The sequence below is a fragment of the Gossypium hirsutum genome, chromosome A12 (assembly GCF_007990345.1).
Source record: "Gossypium hirsutum isolate 1008001.06 chromosome A12, Gossypium_hirsutum_v2.1, whole genome shotgun sequence".
Taxonomy (NCBI): Eukaryota; Viridiplantae; Streptophyta; class Magnoliopsida; order Malvales; family Malvaceae; genus Gossypium; species Gossypium hirsutum.
Window position 1 is genome coordinate 28930787 of NC_053435.1, and position 27642 is coordinate 28958428.

General features: G+C 34.8%; 1 long non-coding RNA gene across 4 annotated transcripts; it reads right to left on the bottom strand.

Annotated features, from left to right (window-relative positions):
- Positions 1-11536: 11536 nt before the first annotated feature.
- LOC107933271 (uncharacterized) lies at positions 11537-16064 on the bottom strand. 4 transcript variants are annotated; one of them, XR_001693589.2, is made up of 7 exons: positions 15777-16061; positions 14523-14612; positions 13690-13767; positions 13518-13564; positions 13273-13389; positions 12013-12149; positions 11537-11887 (listed from the first exon to the last, which is right to left on the bottom strand). It is a non-coding gene; the product is annotated as an uncharacterized lncRNA (long non-coding RNA). The 4 variants fall into 4 exon arrangements; XR_001693593.2 differs by having other exon boundaries at positions 13518-13567; XR_001693591.2 differs by having other exon boundaries at positions 13518-13567; positions 13690-14612; positions 15777-16064.
- Between the last annotated feature and the right edge of the window lie 11578 nt (positions 16065-27642).

Genomic DNA, 27642 nt, shown 5'->3' on the forward strand with positions numbered 1-27642 from the left:
TCCATTTTTGTCCAACAAATTATCCAATGGTCTAATTACCAATTAAGGACATCCAATTTAAAATTTCATAACAATTGGACAGCTCTAGCATGTAGAACTCAACTTTTGCACTTTTTACGATTTAGTCCGTTTGACTAAATTGAGAGCCCAAACGTCAAAATTTCCAAATGAAATTTTCAAAAAAAAATTCCATAGAATTTTAGACCATAAAAATATAATAAAAATTAATTTTCTTACGTCGGATTTGTAGTCTCAAAACCACTGTTCCGACTAGGCACAAAATCGAGATGTTACAATACCAATAAGCCAATCTCAACTATTCAACAACAAAACCATTAAGTCACATTAAACCATTCACCAATCATATATAGACCACATCATAAAGGAGATATTTGCACCTGTACAAATATACTTAAGCTTACAACCAATTTAACTAAAATAAGTCAATTACATGGCTAAATATCAAATCACCTTAAACAAATATAATCCAACACATTTGGCCAAATTTGTATTGACACATATAACAAAATGACCAAGTCCCTATACCTGCCATATACTTAAATGTTTAAGATTATCAATACCCAAAATGATAGTTTGATAGTGTGATGCGATCTCCGACGATCTCCAATCTGAGCTAGCTCGTTGACACTATAAAATAGGCAAAGTAAAATGAAGTAAGCTATATAACTTAGTAAGCTCATATGAAATAATAAGCAAATCTTACCATACATTTAACATTCAAATAATATAATATAAAACGATAAAATTTACCATAATCTCATAACCATAATTCTTTCCATCACAAATTTACTTTAAATTCATCATTCCGCAAATTTAGTACTCATAAATTTTATGTACATACCTGTACCATCTTGCAATAATTTCATGCTTATTCTCATCGTTGGCATACCCAAATGAACCACTCGGAATAATAATGTCAGTGTAACATCCCGATTTTGGGCCTAGTCAAAATAGTGGTTTCTAGACCACAAATTTGAAGTAAAAATTATTATTTTACGAATAGGTTGAGTTCTATGATATGTTTTCATGATTGTGTGAAAATTTCATGAAGAAATTTTATTGATAAAGTGTCCAATTTGACATTTAGGACTAAATTGCAAAAGTTTCAAAATGTGAGTTTTAGAAGCTTTAAGCATGAAATTGTCATGGATTATTAATTAGAGGTCCTTAAATATCAATTTTTCCAAATTTCTAATTTTATGGACAAAAATAGGCACAGATAGGTAAAAATTAAAAGTTTAGTAAAAAGGGCATTTTGGTCCTTTAATAATTAAAAGATTAAAAAGGGAAAAATGAAGAAAAATTTGGTTATATTCTTCAAGCTAGGCCTGAAACTTTGAAGCTCTCCATAGCTAGGATTTCTTCACTTTCCAAGCTTGATAGTAAGTGCACCCTAGCCCCGTTTTTAATGTTCTTTGCATTTTTGAAGTTTTCATCAACCGATCTAGCTATTTCTACATTTATTTGGAGCCAGGGTTCATGTTCAAAAACTTACCCATGTGTGACATGCATGTATTTTGATGTTTAATGGATGAATATGAAAGTTTGATGTGTGATAAACATCTTTTTCTAAGTGGTTTTTCATGAAAACGCCTAAAAACACTTATTTGTAAAAGTTGTAAAAATGAGTAGTAGAAATGTGACTTGATGAAAATGTGGGCTAGTATAAGCATGATATAGGTTCGGCTAGGCTTGGGTAACAAAGAAAATGAGTACATTTCTTTTTACCAGCCTAGGGACTAATTTGTAAATATGTGAAAATTTAGGGGGAAAATTGTAATTTTGCTAAAGTGTGGTTTTTCGACTAGTTTGAACAATGTGATGATTAAATAAGCTAAATTTGCTATTATAGATCAAGAAAAACGGAGTCTGAACTTAGACCGGGGAAAGAACAATATTTTAGACTATATCGAATTAGATGTCTATATTTTGTACCGAGGTAAGTTCGTGTGTAAATAATGCAACTTTATATTATGCATTTATTATTTGATATTGTATGATTTGTTTAATCATTATTATGAATATGCTCGACGAAGATTCGATGTGATAAAATTCTCGAATGAACCTTAGGAATAGATAGGATACAAATGTCATGACATTAGGGTTATGTGTGATTTCGTGTAAGACCATATTTGGGATATGCCATCGATATGTGATTTCATGTAAGACCATGTCTGGGATATGGCATCGATACGGGACATCGTATAAGACCATAGTTGGGCTATCGGCATCGATATATGTGATCCTATGTAAGACCATATCTAGGATATGGCATTGGCATCTTACTATGTGTACGAGATTTCCCAAGTATCCTTTAGCATTCCAAGTGGTTCAACGGGTAATTTAAAGGTTCGGCTAATTATGTGAAAGGCTGTGATTACTTATGAAGTGGTACAGGTACATACACAAAACTCATGAAAAAAAGCTCGGCTCATGATGCATTATCAGTAAGGATGCAAATAAGTAAGATATGCCTATGATCATTTGATGATTATGTGCAAATTTATAATGTGCTATGTGTATGTCATGTCATGTTTAATGTTGTTTATTATTTACATGCAAACTTACTAAGCTTAAAGCTTACCCTTTCCTTTTCATTCCTTATAGTGTTGCCAAGCTAGTTCGAGTATCGGAAGTCATCAGAGCATCGATCACACTATCAACTTAGTCATTTGGGTATAATTAGTTTTGATATTTTGAATATGGCATGTATATGGGACTTGGTCTTTTTGTTTATGTGTCATATTAATTTGGCCCAATGTGTTGGCTAATAATGACTTGATGATTTATTTTGTATATGGCCATGAGATATGGCTTATATTAATTATTGGGTTGTAAGCCTGTTTATTCATGCATGCATATGCTTATGCAATTGTGATGTGGATGATGGTTGTGTGTATGTGATGAGGTATGTTGTGGTTATGAATGCTTGATGATTTAATTGGGATTTGATTAGTTTGATGCTAACTAAGATATGAATGTGTAAAATGGATTAAATCGATGCTACTTATTGCATGTGGTTTGGTAAGATTGGGTTAACAAGGTATGGTGACATGAGCAGGTATAAGTTGATATGGTGTTACCATGAACATGACTATTTGATGATGTCTAAGTACTTAATAATGCATGTTAAATGCCTTTGAAGTTTTGTATGTGTTTGTGCAAATAAGGGTGGCAATTTGCTTGGAAAATAGACTCAAATTTGTCCACACAGGTAGACACACGGGCATGTGTCTAGGCCGTGTGTGACACACGGTCAGCCCCATGGGTCTGTGATCCGGCCGTGTGTCCCCTAAACCTTAGTTTTAAGAAACAAAATGCCCAGTAGTAAACACATAGGCACGAGACATGGCTGTATGTCTCGACCGTGTGAGAGACACGGCCTTGGGACATGGGCGTGTGCCCTGGCCATGTGAAGCCTGCACCTTATTCATGAAAATTGAATTCGCCACACAGCCTAGCACACGGGCATTTGACTTGGCCATTTGACCGTATTATGTTGATGACATCATAAACAAAGAGTTACATAGGCTGAGGACACAAGTGTGTCCTAAGCCACACGGGCATGTGTGTGACCACACCGCCTACCCACACGGGCATGTGACCCTCCAAATCAAGAAAATTTTTCTAAGTGTTGTAAAACTTTTGAAAGTTCTCGATTTAGTCCTGAATCACACCCAATGTATATTTTGCTCCTCGTAGGCTCGTATAAGGGACAATATGCATGTTAATGAATGTTTTAATTTGGACGAAATTTTATGGCTCAGTTTTGTATGAATGTTTATGTTTTTAGTCTGGTAACGCCTCAAACCCTGTCCTAGCGTCGAATACAAGTAAAGGGTGTTTCATTTAGTGGTATCAGAGCTACGGTTTAGTCTATTCTCGAACTAACACAGCGTGTATACGAGTCTAGCTATACATGCCATGAATGAATTATGATAGTGTGACGACCCCTGACCTTTTAAATTATGTTTTCATATAGTAATGGATCCCGATCGAGCTATGGCGAATGAAGTCAAAAATAATGTGTCGGCTCCCGCTCAATGGCCAGTGTCATCTGATAGTAGACCCTTTACAATTAGTTAAGGAGAAGGAGGTAGGGAAGCCTTTCTCCATATGATGGACGCATGGTATACGGAGCTCATTCGAATGAACCGGAATGCTCAACCCCCTCTACCCCCAACTATTCTTCAGCCTATTCTAGTAGCCCCTAAAGGTATGGACTTCATGAGATTGAATAGACCTCTAGTTGATAAGATTCAAAAATAATGAGCTAAAGAGTTCCGAGCTGGTATAGATGATGATCCCGAAAAGGCAGAGTTCTGGCTCTAGAATACCATCAGGGTGTTTGATGACTTATCATGCACACCTAAAGACTGCATAAAATATGTTATATCATTCCTAAGAGACTTGGCTTATCAGTGGTGGAACACCCTTGTGTCGGTTGTGCTAAGGGGGAGAGTTAATTAGGAATTTTTCCAAGAAGAGTTTCGTAAAAAGTACATTAGCCAGAGGTTTACCGATCAGAAATGAAAGGAATTTCTAAAGTTAAAATAGGGTCGAATGACGGTAATGGAGTATGAGCATGAGTTTGTGAGGTTGAGCAAATACGCTCGAGAATGTGTTTTGACTGAAGCCATTATGTGTAAGAGATTTGAAGATGGGCTGAACGAAGACATCCAATTATTAGTTGGCATTCTTGAACTGAAATAATTTGTTATGCTTGTAGAGAGAGCTTGTAAGGCCGAAGAGTTGACTAAAGAGAAAAGAAAAGCTGAGTTTGAGTCTCGAGACTCAAAGAAGAGACAGATGATAAGTCATTTCAGTCCTTATCTAAGAAACTGAGAGAGTTTAATACTTGATCAAGTGCTTCAGTTGGGTTTTCGACTAGAAACCATGGGAAACAGTATTCGAGTCATAAGGCTCAGACCACTTCGATAGTGAGTGTGGGAAATGCTTGTCCTAGTAGAGCTGAATGTCCACATTGCGGTAGACGTCACCACGGTGAGTGCTGAGTGAATGATCAAACTTGTTTCAAGTGTGGTTCCCAATATCATTTCATTAGAGATTGCCCTGAGATGGCTGAAAAAGAGAAATTTCAGAGTGCGAGATCTAATAATATTACTTCTAGAGGGAGACCACAGAGAAATTCGGGAAATGGAGCGAGTAGCAAGAATCCACCTAAAGATCTAGTCGTGAGATCCGAGGGTACAGTACCTGCAAGGACATATGCTATTCGCGCTCACGAAGAGGCTTCATCTCCTGATGTGATTACGGGTACTTTTTCTCTCTATGATGCTCATGTTGTTGCTTTGATTGATCTGGGATCAACCCATTCGTATGTTTGTATGGAATTGGTATCTAGTATGAATATGTCTGTTGAGTCTACAGAATTTGTGATAAAAGTGTCAAACCCTCTAGGAAAGTATGTGTTAGTTGACAAAATATGTAAGAATTGTCCTTTGATGATTAGAGGTCATTGTTTTCCAGCTCATCTTATGCTTTTTCCATTTGATGAATTTGATTTAATTCTAGGCATGGATTGATTGACCAATCATGATGTGGTAATAAATTGTGGAAGAAAAATTATTGAGTTGAAACGTGAAAGTGGTGATATTTTTTGGGTTGAATTAGATAAATAGGATAGGTTGTCAGTTGTGATCTCTTTTATAACTGCTCAGGGGTATATGAGAAAAGGGTGCGAATCTTATCTTGTCTTTGTGTTGAATATCAAAGTGTCTGAGTTAAAGATTGAGTCAGTGCCAATAGTATGTGAGTATTCGGATGTGTTTTCGAAACAATTGCCCGGGTTACCTTCAATTAGAGAAGTTGAATTTGGTATTGAGTTAGTCCCTGGTACTGCACCTATTTTGATTGCCCTGTACAGAATGGTTCTGATCAAATTAAAGGAGTTAAAAGCTCAATTGCAAGAGTTGACAGATAAAGGTTTTGCGAGACCTAGTTTTTCTCCGTGGGATGCACCAGTATTATTTGTGAAAAAGAAAGATAGCTCTATGAGACTTTTCATTGACTACCGAAAGCTTAATAATGTAACCATAAAGAATAAGTATCCCTTGCCGGGGACCGACAATTTTTTTGACCAATTGAAATGAGCAATGGTATTTTCCAAGATTGATTTGCGAGCCGGTTACCACTAGTTGAGAGTTAAGGAGTCTGATGTGTCGAAAACTGCATTTCGGACAAGGTATGGTCACTATGAATTTCTTGTTATGCCTTTTGGTTTAACGAATACCCCCATCGTGTTTATGGACTTAATGAATTGGATTTTTAGGCCATACTTGGATAAATTTATGGTTGTGTTTATCGATGATATTTTGATTTATTCTTGTGATGAAATCGTGTAACAACTTGGTTTTAGCTAAATCAGAATAGTGGTTACGGAACCACAAGTCCGAGGTCAGAAAACTATTTTAATACTATTTTGATGTTTATAGCATGTGATTATATATGTGTGAAAATTTCCTAAAATAATTTTAGCGTTTGAGTGCTTAATTTGATGAAAGGACTAAATTGTGTACAATGCAAAAGTAGCATGTTATAAGTTAAAAGTGTTTAATTGCTATGATTTATTAAATGTGAGCTCCTTATGATATGATTAGACCATAATTAGTGGATTATGACATAAATGGTCATCCATTATAAGTTTGATTAATGTTTTAATTAAGGGTATTTTAGTAATTTTAAAAATAAAGGATAATTAAAATAAAACTAAAGCCAAATTTAGTCCATCTTTGTCTTCCTTAACCGAAATTGAGAAAGAAAAAGAAGCCATTTTAGCACTTTGATATTTGGCTAGCATATTCATTGATTAAGGTATGTTCTTTGCTCAGTTTTTGATAATTTTTACGTTTTTGATATTGTTGCTTCGTGTTTTAACTAGCCCGTACCCTAATTTCTAAATTGGTTGATGAATTTGTGAGTTTTCATTGATGATAGCTTGATGTTTTTGAATGTTGATGATGGAAAATGAATAATTGTTGATAGTTATACAAGTTTTATGAAGTGATTTTTGACAAAAATGTCAAAAATGGATTAATTTGTAAAATGTGAAAATTATGTGGTTGAAATGTGAAGTAAATGTGAAATATAGACTGCTAGGGACCTATAGTAAATTCGAAAAAGCATGGGTTTTTTCAAATATGGTGTAATTTTTGTTTTTGTAAAATGAAGACTAAATTGAATAAATGTGGAACTTTAAGGGCTATAGTGTAAAAATGCCTAAATAGGTATTTTAGATGAAATTGAATGATTTGATGAATAAATGAGTTAATTTTGAATGTATATAGATCAAGAACAAAAGAAATTGGATTTAGATCGGGGGAAATCGAAAGTTGTCGAGTAGTCAATCTGATCTGATCATTTTATATACGAGGTAAGTTCATATGCAAATAAGTACTTTTAAATTGATTTATAAATGTTTAATTGTCATTGAATTGCTATGAATGTTGAGCGAGCAAATACGAGCAAGAATCGACGAAGTTTCGATATTCAAAAGTCCCATACGAACCTTAGGAATAGTATAGGATACAAATGCCATGACATTAGGTTACCGAGATTTGATTACATGTAAGACCATGTCTGGGACATTGGCATTGTATTGTAATTACGTGTAAGACCATGTCTCGGATATTGGCATCATTATATGATTTCGTGTAAGACCCTGTCTGGGACAGTGGCATCGATATGTGACAACATGTAAGAACATACTAGGATATGGCATTGTACGAGCTATTGTGATTTTTGAGTATCCTTAACAATTCCGAACAGTTCAATGGGCAAAGTCAAGAAAAGAAAGAATGTGTGAATGACTTAAGTGACTCAGTACGTACAAGATTCATATGAGTATTAAAAAGGGAAGTAGTTGATGAATTCAATTATGATATTGAATATGTATACTATGAGAAAGGTTTGTGAACTTGTATGCGTTTAGCTATGCTTAGCATATTTGAATTTATATGCAAATATTCTTATGATAACTTTACTTGTATATGGCTTACTAAGATTTTAAAGCTTACTTTGTGTGTTCTTTCCCTATTTTATAGATTATCAAAGCTAGCTCAAACTCGGGGATCGTCGGGAAACATCATCACACTATTGATCATCTTGTTGGTACTTTTGAAGCTATGTATATATATGGTATATGGCATGTATAGGCTAGTGTCATCTTAACATGTTTTGAACTTTGAATTTAGCCATGTAATTTGGCTTGTAAATGGTGCTGTTGATGAAGTTGAATTTGGCCTATGTTATGAGTTTATATATGATATATAATGTATTTATGATGCCTTATGTTTTGGTAGGCTTGATATGGTCATTTTGACGGGATGATGGATAAGTATTTAGTAAATTGTTAATGATGTGTTATGGTTTGAGAAATGGTAAGCTTTGGTATAATTTAAGATGATGTTTGGATGTCATTTTGGTTTAGTAAATGCTTGATGATTTGGGTTATGTCTAAATGTGGATATTAGTAAAGTAATATTGGATTTGGCATATTGATTTGGTATGTTTTGGCTATGGAATTGATAGTTAAGAGGATGATTTATAAGTGGCATGAAATCTGTATGAAATAGTATGTTTTGGTTGCCTATTAATGTATTGAATTGGTACAAATGTTGTGGTTTAGGTATGCTTGAGAAAGGGTGAGAAATGTGGCTTCAATCAAGCCTATTTTCACTCCACACGGCCAAGCACACGAGCGTGTGGCTTGACTGTGTGTGACACATGGCCTTGGTACATGGTCGTGTGTCCCTTGGGGTAGCCCTTCGAATTAAGTCAGAATACCCTACAGGTTTGCCACGGCCTAGACACATGGGCGTGTCTTTTGGCCGTGTGTGACACACGGGCTGGCACATGAGCGTGTGGCTGGCCGTGTGACCCAAGTCAGTATACCCATTAATTCTCCCAGGCCATGGCATACGAGCGTGTCTCCAGCCGTGTGGTGCAAGTTAGTATGTATGCCCTGCTTTCACACGACCTGTGACACGAGCGTGTCTGGTAGCCGTGTGAGGCACACGGCCAGTTCACACGGGCATGTGAACCTTGTATGCATGAAAATTTTCTAAGTTTCTTAAAGTTTTTAAATGTTATCAATTTAGTCCCGAACCTCATCCAAACATGTTTTAAGGTCTCATAGAGCCTTATAAGGGACATTGTGTTTATTTTTTGATGATGTTTATGTATAAATGGATTTATGTGTGAGAAATATATATGATTTATGCTGTGATTGACTGGTAATGCCTCATAACCCTATTTCAGCGACAAATACAGGTTAGGGGTGTTACAAATCAAGCACGCCAAGCACTTGAGAACTGTTTTGCAGACTTTGAGAGATAAACAATTGTATTCAAAGTTTAGTAAGTGAGTTTTCACTTCGAGAAGTCAGATTTTTGGGGCACATTGTTTTGAGTGATGGTATTCGAGTTGACCCGAGTAAACTTTCAGCAATTGTTGATTGGAAACGCCGAGGAATGTGTCCAAGGTTAGAAGCTTTCTAGGCTTAGCCAGTTATTACATACGATTTGTTAAAGGATTTTCCATGATTGCTACTCCGATGATAAAATTGCTACAAAAAGATGTCAAGTTTGAATGGTTTGAAAAGTGTCAACAAAGTTTTGAGAAATCAAAGGCACCGTTGACCGAGGCACCAGTTTTGGTACAACTCAAGTTAGGAACAGAGTTTGTGATCAATAGTGATGCATCCTTGAATGGATTGGGTTGTGTACTTATGCAAGAAGGAAAGGTGATAGCTTATGCCTCGAGGCAACTGAAACCACATAAAAAGAATTATCCGACACATGATTTGGAACTAGCCACCATTGTGTTTACGTTGAAGATTTGGAGACATCATTTGTATGGTGAGACATGTCATGTTTATACTGATCATAAAATTTTAAAGTACTTAATGACTCAAAAGGATTTGAATTTGAGGCAAAGGAGATGGTTGGAATTGTTAAAAGATTAAGAGTTAGTGATTGACTACCATCCGGGAAAGGGGAACGTGGTTGTCGATGCCTTGAGTAGGAAATCCTTGTTTGCATTGAGGGCTATGAATACACGGTTGACTTTATCAGATGATGGTTCTATTCTAGCTGAGTTAAGAGCTAGACCGATGTTTCTCCAAGAGATTTATGAAGCTCAGAAAAGTGACAGTGATTTGCAAGACAAGAGAGTTCAGTGTGAGTCGAGTATTGAATCAGATTTTGGGATTGATTCCGATGGTTGCTTGATGTTCCGAGATAGGATTTGTGTTCCTAAAAATACTAAGTTGATTCAAAAGATTTTGTATGAGAAAAATAGTAGTTGTTTGTCTATTCATCTGGGTAGTACGAAAATGTACAATGACTTAAAGAAATTGTATTGGTGGCCGAGTATGAAAAGAGATATTTCCGAATTTGTATTGGTGGTCGAGTATTAAAAGAAAGATGCAATTTGGGTTGTGGTTGATAGACTAACGAAGTCGACTCATTTTATTCCGGTATGTACCGATTACTCACTTGATAAGTTAGCTAAGTTGTACATTGGTTAAATTGTTAGATTGCAAGGAGTGCCTATCTCGATTATATCGGATAGAGATCCGAGGTTCACTTCGTGGTTTTGGAAGAAGTTGCAAGAAGCTTTAGGTACAAAGTTGAACTTTAGTACCTCTTTTCATCCGCAAACTAGCGTTTAGTCTGAGTGAGTAATTCAGATCCTTGAGGATATGCTCCGGTGTTGTATCCTTCACTACAGCAAAACTAACTTTTAGCGGCATTTTTTAAGGCCTTTAGCAAGCGCCGCTAAAACTATTTGCGGCGTTTTTACAAGCGCCGCAAAAAACGCCGCTATAGATAACGCCACCAAAGTTTACGGCGTTTATTTGAAAAAACGCCACTGAAGAACATGACCTTTAGTGGCGCTTTCTCGACAAACGCCGCTAAATGTCATGTTCTTTAGCAGCGCTTTTCCCAAAAACGCCGCTAAAGCTCATGAAATTTAAAAATAATAATATATTATAAAGGTCATGAAAAATATAAAAAAATTTAAATTCATTATCAAAATATTGAGAAGAATAATATCCATGATATAAATATAAAAATTTTCTATTAAAATTTTAACTTTAAAACTAAATACAAAAATTAATGAATTTAAATTTAGAATTTAAAATAATATATTAATAATACAATTAAAATCCAAAAGTTAGAACTCAAGTTATCTTAAATATTAAAATAAAAATAAAAATTTAGAATCAAAACTAAAATAAATAATAAAAATACGATTAAATAGAAAGATGTCAATAAAATAAGATATTATAATGAAGTTACTTAAATGAAATAAGGACTTAAATCATAACCATGTAAAATATAATATTTGAATATCCATTCCCATGTGAAATATCAACATTGATTATTTAAATTGATTAACTAAGGCAAAATTGCAATTCGTATTTTTCTTCTTTCAATTCAAATAAAAATAAAATGTTGAAACAAAATAATTAAATAAAAAAATATAATAATTAGTTGACACGAGATTATTATTAAGTATATGCAAATATGCAAGTGACGATTACAAAACAGGGTGTAGTTTTTGATCAACTAATTAGTTGATCCTACTGCAGGTTCTATCTATAATCTGCTTAACTAACATACAAACATAAGGCACTCTAATACTTTTTTGCACATAAAATATCTAAAAGTCACACCTGAATTCGGATTCAGAGCACAAACGGTGTCAACTGCATGTTGATCAATATCATCCTTATTCGCTGCTGCAATGCCTCCCACAAGCATTCGTAGAGGTAGGAGCTAGTCATTATGTGCCTTCTACAAATTGTTCTTGGACAGCAATCTAGTGTAGTTGGTTTTTCCTGTTCCATTTGCCACCAGTCAATACATAAAAGAGCTATTGCCACACAAAAAGCAATCATCAAAACAATATCCAATAAACAATATATAGTTAAATTATGAGAATGTAAAGAATACAAAACGATACCGTTGTTCTTAGATCCCACAACATTACTTTCCCATCATAAGATGAAGAAAGTAAATGAAGAGGAGACGTATTGTGCCACTTGCAAGCTGAAATCCAATAACTATGTGAAGAGAACTGAAACACGGGCGCCGATGTTCCTTGAAAAGTATAAAAAAGTTTCAAGTGAGATAGAGTTTTAGTGGTTTCATGTGCCTGCACATGCAACAAGTAGGAGAAAAAGAAGTGAAAAGAAAAAAATGAAAGAAACCTAAGAAATAGTATCCTTTTACCCTTTTTTTCTCGGATGAATAAAAATGGTACATCCAAAAATGGAACATCCAAACATCAAATTAACAATAATGATTATGAAAAAGAGCTCATTCAACTAATTTGATATAATTTAATCAATTAATTCAATAGTCAATTAATTTAATAGTTAAAATGCTAAAATTTATATTTTTAAAATATATAAATTCTAATAATAAAATTCAAATCAGCATTTTGATAAAGTCAACAATACTAACTGATTGAACTAACAGTTAACAATGAAATTAAATTATGTCAAATCAAAGTATAAGGATTAAATATTAAATTTTAGCATGATAGAGGGAGAAAACTATAATTTGACGATTTTATTGGTTATTTCAATTTAATTTCAATTTATTCAAATAAATTGATTTCAATTTGATTCACTCTTTGTAAGTTAGAAAACTATAATCATCTAAACCAAACTAAATTCTATTTTTATTTATTTTATAACTAATTTCTTTTACAAATATAAAATAAAAAAATTATTTAAATTAGTAAAAAAATTAAAATCCTTTATACAAATATATTTTAAAAACTAATTAATCAAATGTATACAACGTTAATTAGTGCTAAGAAGTGGTATTTACCTCACATATCAAAGATCTTTCAGTCTGCACCATATCATTAAAAATAAGTTCAAATCACAAATGATCAACACAAGAAGCATACTTCTTGATGGCATTTCTATCTACCTAATCCTCATTAATATATTTTATATATTTCTTATGCATCATGTTATTTCTTTGTTTTTTTCCATTACTTTATATTGTGTTTTATTACAATCTATGCTAATACAATATGCATGAGACTTAGTTTGCAACAAGAGGACAAGCATGGATGTAGCCAAATCATCTAGCAAATCATAAAATATGGGACTACAGTACAAATTCTATTTAATAGAATTATACTGAAGATGGATATTCTTGAAGAACAAAAAGGCTTCATAACAATATAAACCAAAAAGAAACTTACCCTGGGCAGTTCCAATCCCCTTTCTTCATTTGAACATCATCCGTAGCAACCCTCTTTGGACCCTCTGCTTTACAGTTTAAGCACCTTGTATTTCTAGAAAAGTTCATGAAGCTGCACCTATAACATAAAAAGCAATGAATACCCAAGGTAGAATAGAGATAGGACAGTTAAGTGTAAAGTCCAAAAGATAGATATAAGCATTCATACATATAGGCATTCACACATAAAATGAATTCTTAACCAACCTGCAATGTACAAGAAGTAACAGATAGCCATTTGATACTTGATAAGGCTGCTAACAAATTGATACAAAAATTATCAATGACACAAAAAGGAATCATAAGAAAAGAGCATGTGGATAAAATTAACATTACAATTTAAAAAAACGAAAATAAAAAAAATAAAAGATTAACTAACCTTTTGGTTATCTAGGCTTTCTGTGTATTTGAGTAGTATTTGTAGTTTGAATTTGGTTTCTTAGATCTCGAGTGGTAACTGATAGAGCAGTTGAAAGAAAATAAAAGGGGAATGAACTTGATACAACATTACTACTGATAGATATGATAAAATTGGAACTATACAAGACATATTTGGCAGCAATGAATTCTATAACTCAAACATATTCAAGATCTAAACACACATCTGCCCTTGGATTAAGTTTACCTCATTTCTTTGGCCAAAGGCTATATCTGACTTTGGCAAGATCATATATATATATATGTATATATTTTTTGAGTTACAGAATTGATCAATCAGTGAATAAAAATAGCAGGATCATGATGTCTGTCAAGACAAAATATGTAATGCCATAATCTAAACATGATAGAAAAACTATGATCTACTAACACAACTTAAAGGAATTTGATTTAAGCAACTTGATAACCATTTCATGGAAGATAAGAAGTCCTTCAAGGGAAGGCAAAGCCCTTATTAGTTTTATTATCAAAGGACAGTGAAGTGAAGGTCATGATTTTTGTAAAAGCCAACCCACTTCTTTAAATGATGAAAGGACACACCAATACTAATGACACGCCACTTCTTTAAATCAAATCATTATGATAAAAACATAAAAAAATAACTTAACAAAATAATTAATGAGTAACAAAAACAACTTTTCATTTTATAAAGCTTTCAAAAAGTTTGGTAGTCATGGACATGGAGATACAAGATAATGCAATTCATACGATGTATAATGATGTCATTCAAATGATAAAGCTTAGAACTAAAAAATTAAGCTGAATATACTCAACAATTTTAGGATTGGGATTAAGGAGCTTCTTTATTAATGAATTTTCCTCTGGACAAAACCAAAATGGAGAAGAAAATTGACCAGCACTAATCTGCACGTTGAACAGAGAAATAGTTAGTTTCACAGCTAACACCACAATGATTAAAATGGAAGAAAAGAGGAGATTCAAGTGTGGCCACTGGAAGATCTCTATTGGAACTTGTAGTGAAGAAGGAAGATAGACAAAACTATAGTGCAAGTTGTGTTTTCTGTGCTTTCGTTAGATGAACATGGTGCATGGGAAATACCGAAAGGAAGCATAGAAGGAGGGCATAAAGCATGAAATAGCAAAAATTTCTTAATCAGAGATAAAGGTGAATCGTTTTTTAATAGCAAGAATCTATACTTATTAGGCAATTAATATGACAGCATATTTAAAAACTATTACAAGAATTTGACCAAGTATGAATCCCAATATTCCTCACTTTAAACCTTTTTAATCCTTTTTTTGGTTTTCATTCTTTTCACCTGAATGTCTAGAATCGTTCCACCAATACTACTAAATAACAAGTTCTTTTTCTACCTTATCACAACAAAACAAGCAGAAATTCATTTTATGAAATGAAAGAAACAAGTATCATGCAGTAAAAAAGAACAACTAGGAAAAAGTAAATATTTTTGTTGGCTTTTCTAATTTAAAAATCTAAATACACAAAAGCGTATAGTGGATTTGTTATTGCAAACAAACAAACAACAAATTGGAACAGTGCACGTAGACTTCTGCTGCTGCCTTAATTTGCTTTAGACTAAATTAGTAATAATCCCTGCGGGGTTTTTAAATTTTCTTTATATTATCTACATTCTCTTTAGTGTCTACTTGATATCAACTTAATTAAAAAAATCAGAATTTAATTACAATAAACTGATCAAAAAATGCAGTTAATAAATAGATTTTTTTATGAATGTGTTTAAAATTTCTTCTTTTTCATCCCAATACGAAGTTGAAATTTTTTTAAGACTAACCTAACCCCACTCGGCTGAATTAACTCATTGGCATAAAAAGTGAAAAACAAAGAGAAAATTAAGATTTGGGGGAGAAATAATATGGAGCAACATAATGAATTTCAATTCAGGAGAAGTCAAATGGGAAGCAGAGTTGAATCAACACAGACCAAAGCCTGAAGCTTTAGAAATATTTTCAGGCATTTTAAAAATAATGTGATTGAAATTCATTTTTTTTACAGACTTGATATAAGCTACAGAAAGCGAAATTTACCGATTGGTTGCGGCAGCGGAGAGCGATGGCGACGGGACGCAGCAGAGACGACAAAGGATGGCGATGAGTAGGTGGTCAAGTCGACTGAGGAGCTTCAGATGCCTAGGGATTTTAGGGGAAATTTAGGGATTAGGGGAAATGCAAAGAATTGGGGAAATGTGTTTTGGGGTTTTGTTAAAATGGCTAAGTGTTTGGGAAAATTTGTTTTGGGGTTTTGGGGGAAATGGCTAAGTGTCAGGCATGACACAAGAAGATGAAATTTAAGAAAGGAAAAAGATGCCGTTTTCGTTAAACTATAGTGTTTTTTGCTGCTTTTTAAAAAAAAAAAAAGCCACTAATCTCTTAGTTTTTATATTTATTTTTGTTTGTTATAATTTGGTAGCCATAATAATTAACTTATGATAGTCAATATTTAATAATATATATAAAGTTTATCTATTATCTCTTAAATAATTTAAACTATAATCATAATTTTAATATATTAAGATTAATATTATCTCTTTCACAATTATATAAGAAATCGTTTAATATATAAATTAAATAATACTAATTAATCTAAACCCTAAACCTTTAACCCCTACCCTTAAACCCTAAACTCTAAACCCATAGCCCATGTCCTTTTAACCCTTAAACCCTAAACCCTTAACCCCTAACCCCTAACCACTAAACTTTAAACCCATAATCCCTAAACTCATAATCCATAAACCTTAAAATATTAACTCATAAACTATAAAACCATAACCCCCTATCCCCTTAACCCCTAACCCTTTAACCCCTAACCCCTAACCCCTAACCACTAACCCCTAAACCTTAAACTCTAACTCTTAAACCCTAAACCCATAACACTAAACCTTAAAATATTAACTCATAAACCATAAACCCTAAACTATATACCCTAAACTATAATGATAATTAATTCAATATTTTAAAATTAATATTATCTCTTCTACGATTATATAAGAATTTATTTAATATATAAATTGCCAAACAATCAGTCATATACCCAAAAAGCTTTAAAATTATTTTAAATAATAGTATTTTTATTTTTTCATTTTTAACATATATTTTTATATGTTTTTATTTTCAAATTTTTTCTACGTGTCATTATTTTTTTTGAAGAATTTAAATATTCAATTAAAAATAAATTGTATTTTAATTAATATAAATAAACCATTTAAATAATAACAGATACAATGTTTTTTGTGGCATTTTCGTCACTATAGATCGAGCATTAGCGACGCTTTTTTAAAAACACCGCTAATGCTCGATCTATAGCGGCGTTTTTTAAAAAACGCCGCTAATGCTCGATCTATAGCGGCGTTTTTAAAAAAGCGCTGTTAATTCTTGATCTATAGTGGTGTTTTTAAAAAAGCGCCGCTAATGCTCGATCTATAGTGGCATTTTTTTAAAAACACAGCTAATGCCACTAAGGCTCAACATAAAACGACGACGTCTTGGTGAATTTTTTTAATGCTCGACATATAGCGGCATTTTTTATTCAAACGTCGTGAAAAACCTGTTTTGCTGTAGTGCTTGAATTCGATGGTAGTTCGGAAAAATATCTACCTTTGGTAGAATTTGCCTACAACAACAGTTTTCAGACAAGTTTCAAAATGGCACCTTATGAGTCATTGTACGGTCATAAGTGTCAGACACCGTTGTATTGGACTGAACCCAGAGAGAATTAGATCCACAGGGTCGATTTAGTCAGAGAAACCGGAGAAAAAGTAAAGGTAATTCGTGATAGTTTAAAAGCTGCTTCAAATATACAGAAATCCTACGCAGATTTGAAACGGAAAGAGATTGAGTTTCAGGTCGGTGATAAGGTATTCCTGAAAGTGTCACCATACACAAAACTGATTAACGATGCCAATGTCCCAAACATGGTCTTACACGTAATCACAATACAATGCCAATGTCTCAGACATGGTCTTACATGTAATCACATATTGATAACTTAATGCCATGACATTCATATCATATACTATTCCTAAGGTTCGTACAGGACTTTCGGATATCGTAACTTCATCGATTCTTGCTCGTATTTTCTCATTCAACATTCATAGCAATTCAACAACAATTAAACATATATAATTCAATTTAAAGACATTTATTTGCATATGAACTTACCTCGTAGTCGGAATAAAGGAGCCGGATCGACTGTTTAATAACTTTCGACTCCCCCTGATCTAAATCTGATTTCTTTCGTTCTTAATCTATATACATTCAAAATTAACTCTTTTATTCATCAACACATTCAATTTAGTCCACAAACACATATTTTAGCCAATTTGCACTTTGGCCCTAAACTTTCACATTTCTTTCAATTTAGTCATTATTTCATAAAAACGCAAATTACACAAAATTTGACAAAACCTATGCTTTTCTAAATTCTCTAAAGGTCCCCAGTAGCCCATATGTCATATTTCTTTCACAATTTAAACCTTCAATTTGCACTTTTCACAATTTAATCCTATTTTGGCATTTTCACTCAAAATCACTTAACAAAACTTGATAATCTATCATTTAACTTCCATAATTCATCATCAACTTTCACAAAGCTTAAGCATTCAACAATGGCAATTCACAAAATCATCAACAAATTCAAAAATTAGGGTACGGGCTAGCTAGAACACGAAGCAATGATCACAAAAATATAGAAATCATCAAAAACCGAGCAAAATTGCTTACCTAATCAAGCTACCAAGTTGCCAAAATGTTAAAGCTCATAAACCCTTACTTTCTCTTCTAATTTCGGTTAATGAATAAGAATATGGACAAAATGTGATGTTTATTTTATTTAATAATAACTTATTTCACATTTTACCATATTATCCTTAATGAAAAACTATTAATAATTCATATTTCATGTCCATTAAAGTCCACTAACCTTAACAATAGTTTAATAATAACATAAGGACTCCCACCAATTAATATCTTATCCATTTAGTAGCTTTAACAAATAGAACATCAATTTTATGCTTTACGTAATTTAGTCCTTTTTACCGAATTGAACATTCAAATGATAAAATTATTTCACGAGATTTTCACGCATAAACAATCGCATGTTATAAACACCAAGAATAATATTAAAATAATTTTCTAACCTCGAATTTTTGGTCCCGAAACTACTATTTCGATTTAGCTAAAACCCGACTGTTACAACTCTCCCCCCTTAGGGATTTTGGTCCTCGAAAATCTTACCAGCGAATAGTCTGGATATTGCTTTCTTGTAGCATCCTTGGGTTCCCACGTAGCTTCTTCTATCTCGTTTCGATGCCATAACACTTTTACTAATGCTGTTCTTTTTATTTCTCAGCTCTTTGATCTCACGAGCTAGAATTCAGATTAGTTCTTCACTATAGGATAAATCTGACTGAATCTCAACTTTGGCCGGGGATATAACATGCAAAGGATCAGAACGATATCATTGAGGCATTGATACGTGAAACACATTATGAATCTTTTCTAGCTCGAACGGCAATGCTAGCCAATAAGCCACTGGTCCAACTCGCTAAATAATCTCATACGGCCCGATGAATCTAAGACTCAATTTGCCTTTACGACCTAATCGAAGTATTTTCTTCCATGGAGACACTTTCAAAAACACTTTATCCCTGATTTGAAATTCAATATCTTTCTATTTCAAGTCTGTGTATGATTTTTGATGATCTGACGCTGCTTTCAAACTATTACAAATTACTTTCACTTTTTCTTCTATTTCTCTAATCAGATCGACCCCGTGAATCTTATTCTTGTTAAGCTCAGTCCAGTACAATGGTGTTCGACACTTTCAACCGTATAAAGATTCATAAGGTGCCATTTTAATGCTCGACTAAAAACTATTGTTATATGCAAATTCAATCAACGGCAAATATGTTTCCCACGTACCTTCGAATTCAAGAATTCAACATCTCAACATATCCTCAAGTATCTGAATACCTCGCTTGAATTATCCATTTGTTTGCGGGTGAAATGCAGTACTAAAATGTAGTTTTGTACCCAGTGCATCTAGTAGTTTCTTCTAAAAACTCGATGTGAATCTCGGATCTCTATCCGCAACAATAGAAACAGGTACTCTATGTAATCTTACAACCTCAGAGATATACAACTCAGCAAGCTTGTCAAGCGAATAATCTATATGCACAGGAATGAAATGAGCTGATTTTGTCAACCGGTCAACAACAACCCAAATGGCATCATTCTTATTTAGAGATAGGGGCAAACTCGAAACAAAATCCATAGTTACTCTATCCCATTTCCACTCGGGAATCATAATTGGCTGTAATAAACTAAACGGTACTTGATGTTCAGCTTTGACTTGCTGACAAATCAAACATTTAGAAATGAACTCTGAAATGTCACACTTCATACCATGCCACCAATAGAGTTGTTTCAAATTGTTATACATCTTTTTACTTCCCGGGTGAATGATAAACAACTACTATGTGCTTCATTCAAAATCATCCGAATAAACTCTAAATTTCTCGGAACACATATTCAACCTCTGAATCTTAAACAATCATCAGAATTAATTTGAAACTCTAAATCAAGGTTCGAATCACATTGAGCTCATTTTGCTAATATTTCAGTATGAACTTTTTGAGCTTCACAAATCTATTGTAAAACTAACGGTCTCTCTTTCAACTCAGCTACAATGGAGTTGTCATCAGATAGAGCCAACTGAGTATTCATTGCATGTAGAGCAAACAAAGATTTTCAGATTACTGCATCAGCAACCACATTTGCTTTTCACGAATGATAGTCAGTTACTAGTTCGTAATCTTTTAGCAACTCTAGTCATTTCCACTGTCGCAAATTCAAATCTTTTTGAGTCATCTGATATTTAAAACTTTTGTGATCTGAATAAACATGGCATTTTTCACTGAATAAATAATGGCACCAAATTTTCAATACAAACGCAATGGTTGCTAACTCTAAATTGTGATTCGGGTAATTCTTTTCACGTGGCTTCAACTGTCTTGAGGCATAAGCTATGACTTTGCCTTCCTACATCAAAACGTAACCCAGACCATTCAACAATGCATCATTATAGGTTACAAACTTTTTACCCAGTTCTGGCTATTGGAGCTTCAATCAAAAGAGCTTTCAGCTGATCAAAACTTTTCTGACATTTCTCGGACCATTCAAACTTTACATCTTTCTGAAGCAATATTGTCAACGGAGTCGCAATCATCAAAAAGCCTTGCACAAATCATCTATAATAGCCAGCTAGTCCTAGAAAACTGCAGACTTCAAATACATTTCTCGGAGGCTTCCAATCCATTATTGCAGAAATCTTGCTCGGATCGACTCGAATACCTGATGTTGACACAATATGCCCCAGAAAACCAACCTCGCGTAACCAGAATTCACATTTACTAAACTTTGCATACAATTGCTTATCACGTAGAGTCTATAATAAAATTCTCAAATGCTCGTCATGCTCGGATTCATTTCGTGAATATATCAATATATCATCTATGAACACAACAACAAATCGATCTAAGTACGGTCTGAAAATACGGTTCATTAAGTCCATAAAAATAGTAGGTGCATTCGTTAGTCCGAAAGGTATAACTAAAAATTCATAATGACCATACCTCATTCTAAATGCCATTTTTAGCACTCAGAGTTTTTAACTCGCAACTGATAATAGTCCGATCTCAAATCTATCTTTGAAAACATTGTAGCCCCTTTCAATTGATCAAACAAATCATCAATCCATGGTAAAAGGTATTTATTCTTGATTGCCACTTTATTAAGCTGTCAATAGTCTATACACATTCTCATCGTGCCATCTTTCTTTTTCACAAACAATATGGGAGCACCCTAAGGTGAGAAACTCGGTCTTGCAAAACCTCTATCCGTTAGTTCTTGCAACTGAGCTTTCAATTCTTTTAACTCTATCGAAGCCATTCTGTACAGAGCTATCAATATCGGAGTTGTACTCAACATTAACTCAATGCCAAACTCAACCTCTCGGATCGTGGTAAACCCGATAAGGCTTTGAGAAACACATTTGGATACTCACACACAATTAGTACTGATTTGATCTTCTTTTTAGTCACTTTCGTATCAAGCACGGAAGCAAAGTAAGCTCCACAACCCTTTCTCACATATTTCTGAGCTAACATCGATGAAATCACCACTGGCAAGCCATTCAAATCATCTGACTCAATTTGGATAATCTCATTACTCTAACATCTCAAATCTATTGCCTTTTGTTTGCAATTCACAATAGCATCATGCAGCGTTAGTCAATCCATACCCAGAATTATATCAAATTCGTCAAATGGCAACAACATCAAAGAAGTTAGAAAGCAACTATCCCGAATCATCAATGGATAGTTCTTGCACACTTTATCAACCAACACACACTCACCTAAGCAGTTCGATACTCTTCTTAAAAATTTAGTAGACTCTACAGGCAAAGTCTTACTGGAAACTAAATTCACACATACATATGAATGGGTTGATCCTAGATCTATCAATCCAATAACTTTAGTATCATAGACAGTAAAAGTACCAGTGATAACATTTGGAGATGACACTTCTTCAAAAGTGCGAATAGCGTAGGCTCGTGCAGGTGCTCTAGCATCAGATCTCACAGTAGTGTCTCGTGTTACACCTCTACCACCACTCATATTTACAACATTATGAGATGGTCTCCTTCTAACTGAAGTGTTACTTGGCCTCATACTCTGAACATTATCTTTTTCAGCTAACTCTGGGCAATCTCTGATAAAATGATCTAAGGATCTACATTTAAAACAAGCCCTATCATTCAATCTACAATCACCAGGATGTCGTTTACCATAATGTTTACATTCAGGTCGGTTAGGTCTCGCACTCCCAACACTAGCTATCGAAGTAGCTGCAGCTTTGAAGCTTGACTGTTGTCTTACTCGATCTCTATTTGAATGTCCCACTGATGTATTAGAATGATTAAACGAATGCAAATTGATACGGCTTACTCATTGATCTTTTTCTAAAATCTCTAGCTTCTGAGTCTACTTTTCTCTTTTCTTTGCTGAGATCCTTGGCTTTACAAGCCCTTTCAACCAAAACGACGAATTTTTTTAATTCACGAATCCCGACTAACAATTTTATATCCTCGTTCAATCTATCAAGAAACCTTTTACACATGATCTCTTCAGTGGAAACATATTCCCATGCATACTTGTTTAACCGTACAAATTCTATTTCGTACTCGATGAGTCATTCGGCCTTGTTTTAGCTCTAAAAACTCTTTATGTTTCTGATCGAGAAATCGTTGACTTATGTATTTCTTTCGGAATTCAGATTGAAAGAAATTCCAGGTAATTTGTTCCCTCGGAACTACAGATATCAACATTTTCCACCAATAGTATGCATTGACTCTGAGAAAAGATACGACACACTTGACACATTCATCTAGGATATAGGACAATTCATCAAATATTTTGATTCTGTTCTCGAGCCAAAACTCAGCCCTCTCAGCGTCATCATCAACTGTAGCCCGAAACTCTTCGGCCCCGTGCTTCTAAATTTGATCAACAGGTGGCTTACTCAATCGAATCAGATCTATCACTTGTGGTGCAACTAAGACTTGTTGAAGAATAGGCGAGGGTGGAGGTTGTTGAGCAGTCAGATTCATTCGTACGAATTCTGTGAACCACTCACTCATCATTTGGAAGAAGGCTTGCTTAGCCTCACCCTTTTAGCTACTAGTTACGAGTATAGAATCAGACGGCATGCCCTTTGAGCAGGAGCGGGTGCATTACTTTCAACATCATCAGCTACGACTCGATCGGGATCCATTTGCTAAATAAAAACACATTTTAACTGTCAGGAATCATCACACTATCGCAGTTTATGTATATAGCATGTATAGCTAGACTCTCACAAGCTACGTTAGTCTTAGAGTTGACTAAATCATAGCTCTGATACCAATTAAATATAACACCCCTAACCCGTATCTATCGCTGGAATAGGGTTATGAAGCATTACCGGATAATACACATCATTAATATGCATTTATGTAATCATAATAAAAGTCCATTCATCTCAATCACATTGTCCCTTATAAGGTCTTACAAGACCTTAAAACATGCTTAGCAGTGGTTCGAGACTAAACCAATAACATTTACAAACTTTGAGAAACTTTGAAAATTTTTCAACATTTAAGGGTCACACTATCATGTGAATAGGACGTGTGCCTCACGCGGCCACCAGCCACTCCCCTATCATAGACTGTGTGAAAAAAGGGCATACATACTGACTTGTACCACACGACTGAGGACACGTCCGTGTGCCATGGCCGTGGGAAAACTAGGGAGGTTACTGACTTGGGTCACATGACCGACCACATGCCCATATGCTAGCCCGTGTGCCATACACGACTAGTAGACACGCCCATGTGTCTAGGCTGTGTTAAAACTGTAGGGTATACTGACTTAATTTGAGAGGGTACCCCAGGGGACACACGGCCATGTAGCATGATCATGTGTCACACATGGTTGAGACACACGCCCATGTCTCTACCCGTGTGGACAAAAATAGGCCATTTGAAAAGCCAATTTGTCACCATTTTCTCATGCACACAAAATAACCAAATTGGTACAATTGCAACACATATATAGGCAACCAAAACAAACGAATTCATCATCTACAAAATATACCATAATATACCATTCCTCAAGCATTAATACACCAACTTACAACTATCCAAAATAGCCAACTCATAACCATACCAAAATAGGCCAGCATATAAGGCATTATGTAACGCCCCAATTTTCGGGAATTCTGTGAATGATTCGTAAAATTTAAAATTTTGTGTTCTGTCTGCTTGATGAAGGTTTAATTATGATAGGGGGCCTCTAGAAGGCCCAAGCTTAGGTTAAAATCCAGAAATTTTAGGTGATTTTAATCCATAGGGAAAAAGAGGTTCTGGTTAACTGGGCTTTTAAGTATTAACTGGGTAAAAGAGGACACAAGGAAGCCTGTGGTAAGATGGCATGTGACGCCACTTAGGGGCTTTAGAGGTGGCGTGTGGATGACCAAGGAGGGCTAAGGTTCGAGTCACAAGGTAACCAAATTAATGATATTAATTTTTATGTACAGAAAAGGTAAGCAGTGGAACTGAAGTGAAAGTCTGTCTGGAGAAGATTTAGGAGCTCATAAGGGAGAGGATTTAGGAGCTAACCAGGGAGAGGATTTAGGAGCTGATTAGGGTGAACTGTGTTGGCCGAATGGTGGACTCTTGAAGAGCAAGAGTTGGCCGGCCAAGGGATGCTTAAGTGGGGCAAATTTCGGCTAGGGTTAGTGCTAGTATAAACTCAACATTAGTGGTAAGTGGTGCCGTTTCTTGACTATTCTCCTCTTCTTTTCTTTTTCTCTTCTCTTCATCCACTTATTCTTTTCTTCTTCTTTTCCCCATAGCCGAATCCTTTAGCCACCCTACTCTATACCACCTTCCTTCCATTATTTTTAAGACTATAGCCGATTGCCTCAAATCCCGAAATCCCGAAAACTTGACTCCTTTTGTACCGATTTTTCCCTAGCCAAATCTCTTATTTTTCTCATCATCTTTGGCCAATTCTCTCAACCTCTAAACCCCAGGTTTCTGTCGATAATACCACAAGTAAAAACCCTCATATTTTATCTTTCTCTACACTTTTGCAAAAAAGTCAAAACTCCCACACTATCCTAGGGACATAGCCGAATACTGAGATCACTGAAGGCTCGACTTTTGTTATTGGTTGAGGGCTTAGAACTGCATCAGAATCAAGTAGGAACTAAGGGGGAAAATTGACTGAAAGAATCGGTGGTAAGTCTTTCCAACTTAGTCTATCTTTCATTTTTAAGAAAAGCCGGAATCCCTAAAAGGTTAGGGAGGTTATCCTTTTCAGACTTGTAGCCCTAAGGGGATGTGATAATAGTATTATTTTGGTAATAGTGTGATTAAGAGGTTGTTGATCAAGGGCTTGGACAAGTGGAGCGAACGGATCTGGATCGAGACGCTATTTTTGGCAAAGGTAGGAACGCTAAGGCCTAAGGTGTTGTTGGCCGAATATGGTAAGAAGTTAATATGTAGTTCGTTTCGGTAGTAAGATTAACGTGGTAGTATTATAATTGTAGGCAGTTCGTGCGTGGGTCTCATCAGTGAATCGTCATAAGACAGGTGTGTAACTGACACCCTCTCATAGACTAGATCGGCAAAAGCTGAAAAACCGAAATGTCGAAAAGTTGGTATTTTGGGAATTTACGAGTGTACGAATGCTCGTAAGATAGTTGGGTTTGTATGTTTGGTATTCTAAAGGTAATAAACTGCAGTACGTGCGATTTCGTGCATTTTGATAACTTGGGCTTAATGGGCCAAAAATCGGGTTCATGGGCCAACGAGCTCAATTTGGTAAGTATGCGCGGTAAGTATTCTGATAGTACGTAAATGGATAGAATATGCATGAAAACCCTAAAGGTAGCTAAATTACTACTATACCCTTATGTATAGAAAATTACCATGATACCCCTAGGCGTAAATGACCAATATGCCCCTAGGGATAATTTTGTCTGAAAAGCATGTTGATTTAAATCTGTATGATGTATGCCATGAATTAATATTTTTTGCATGGGTACATGGGTTATATTATGAAGGAAGCGTCCTAGTGGCTATGCCACAATTATCTGATCTGGTGGCTCTGCCACATATATCTGTTCTGGTGGTTCTGCCACGATTATCTGTGTCTGGTGACTCTGTCACATTATCTGTTTTGGCAGCCATGCTGCATAATTCTGTGGCGTGTAGCGGTTGGGTGGGTCGAGTAGTCTCCCCACATGGTGAAAGGTTGGTAAGGGGGTGTATATGGTTAGTTATGTGTTGGGTTTTGCATATGCATGAAATATCTGATCTGATCTGTTATGGGCCTATGGGCTTAATTCTGTATTCTGTTCTGGGCTAAGGCCAATTTATTCTGTTTCTGTGGTTTGAACTGATATGGGCTATGGTTGGGTTAATTTTACACACTGAGTTTCCCCAAACTCATCTCCTATTTTCATCCATGCAGGTAATCCCCAACCATAGTGGGCTTGAAGCCGCGAGGGATTCGGAGTGGCCACTCGTTCCACATTATGGATTTCTTCTGGTGATTTGGACTTCAATTTTTTTTACTTTGATGATTTGGGTTTTGTTATGTAATAAGGCCGCTTATGATTATTTTTTTCGGTTTTGATTTATAACTTATCATGATGATCTTAAATTATATTAACTATCAAAATGGGCTAGATTTAGGGTTCGTTTTCCAAAAACATAAACTGATTTCAAAGTAATACGATTACAAACAAGGCTTCTGCTATGATAACGTTTTCCAAATTTAAATATGTTTTATTTTAAAATAGACATAATTACAATGGTAACCTAGAAATATACGTGATGTTAGAGTGTGGCAATGGCGGTATGCATGTCTAGGATTGGATCCGAAGGAGCTTGGTACTTAAGCAATCCGATAGACTCACCTCCTCTTTTCCGGTTTCCTACCTGGTACACAGCTTCCATTCACTTTAACCCTTAATGAATTAATTCTTTGAACATCAAGTACGATTTTCTGGACTTAGAATGAAAAGATGTTTTAACGTTTTGATGTGGCACATCGGATCCGGTCATAACGTCTAGGCCGGGTTTGGGGTGTTACATTTAGTGGTATCAGAGCCAAGTTGCAACAACTCGACTGTGGATGGGTTTATAAAAACGAAGATTTTCAAAAAAATTCAGTTTTTAAAATCTAAACTTCTGAATGTGGCATTCCGAATCTCCAGCCCAAGCCTGTAAGTATCATTCTGAATTTCTCTAAATATTTTTCTGGATTATTTATCTGTACTGAAACTC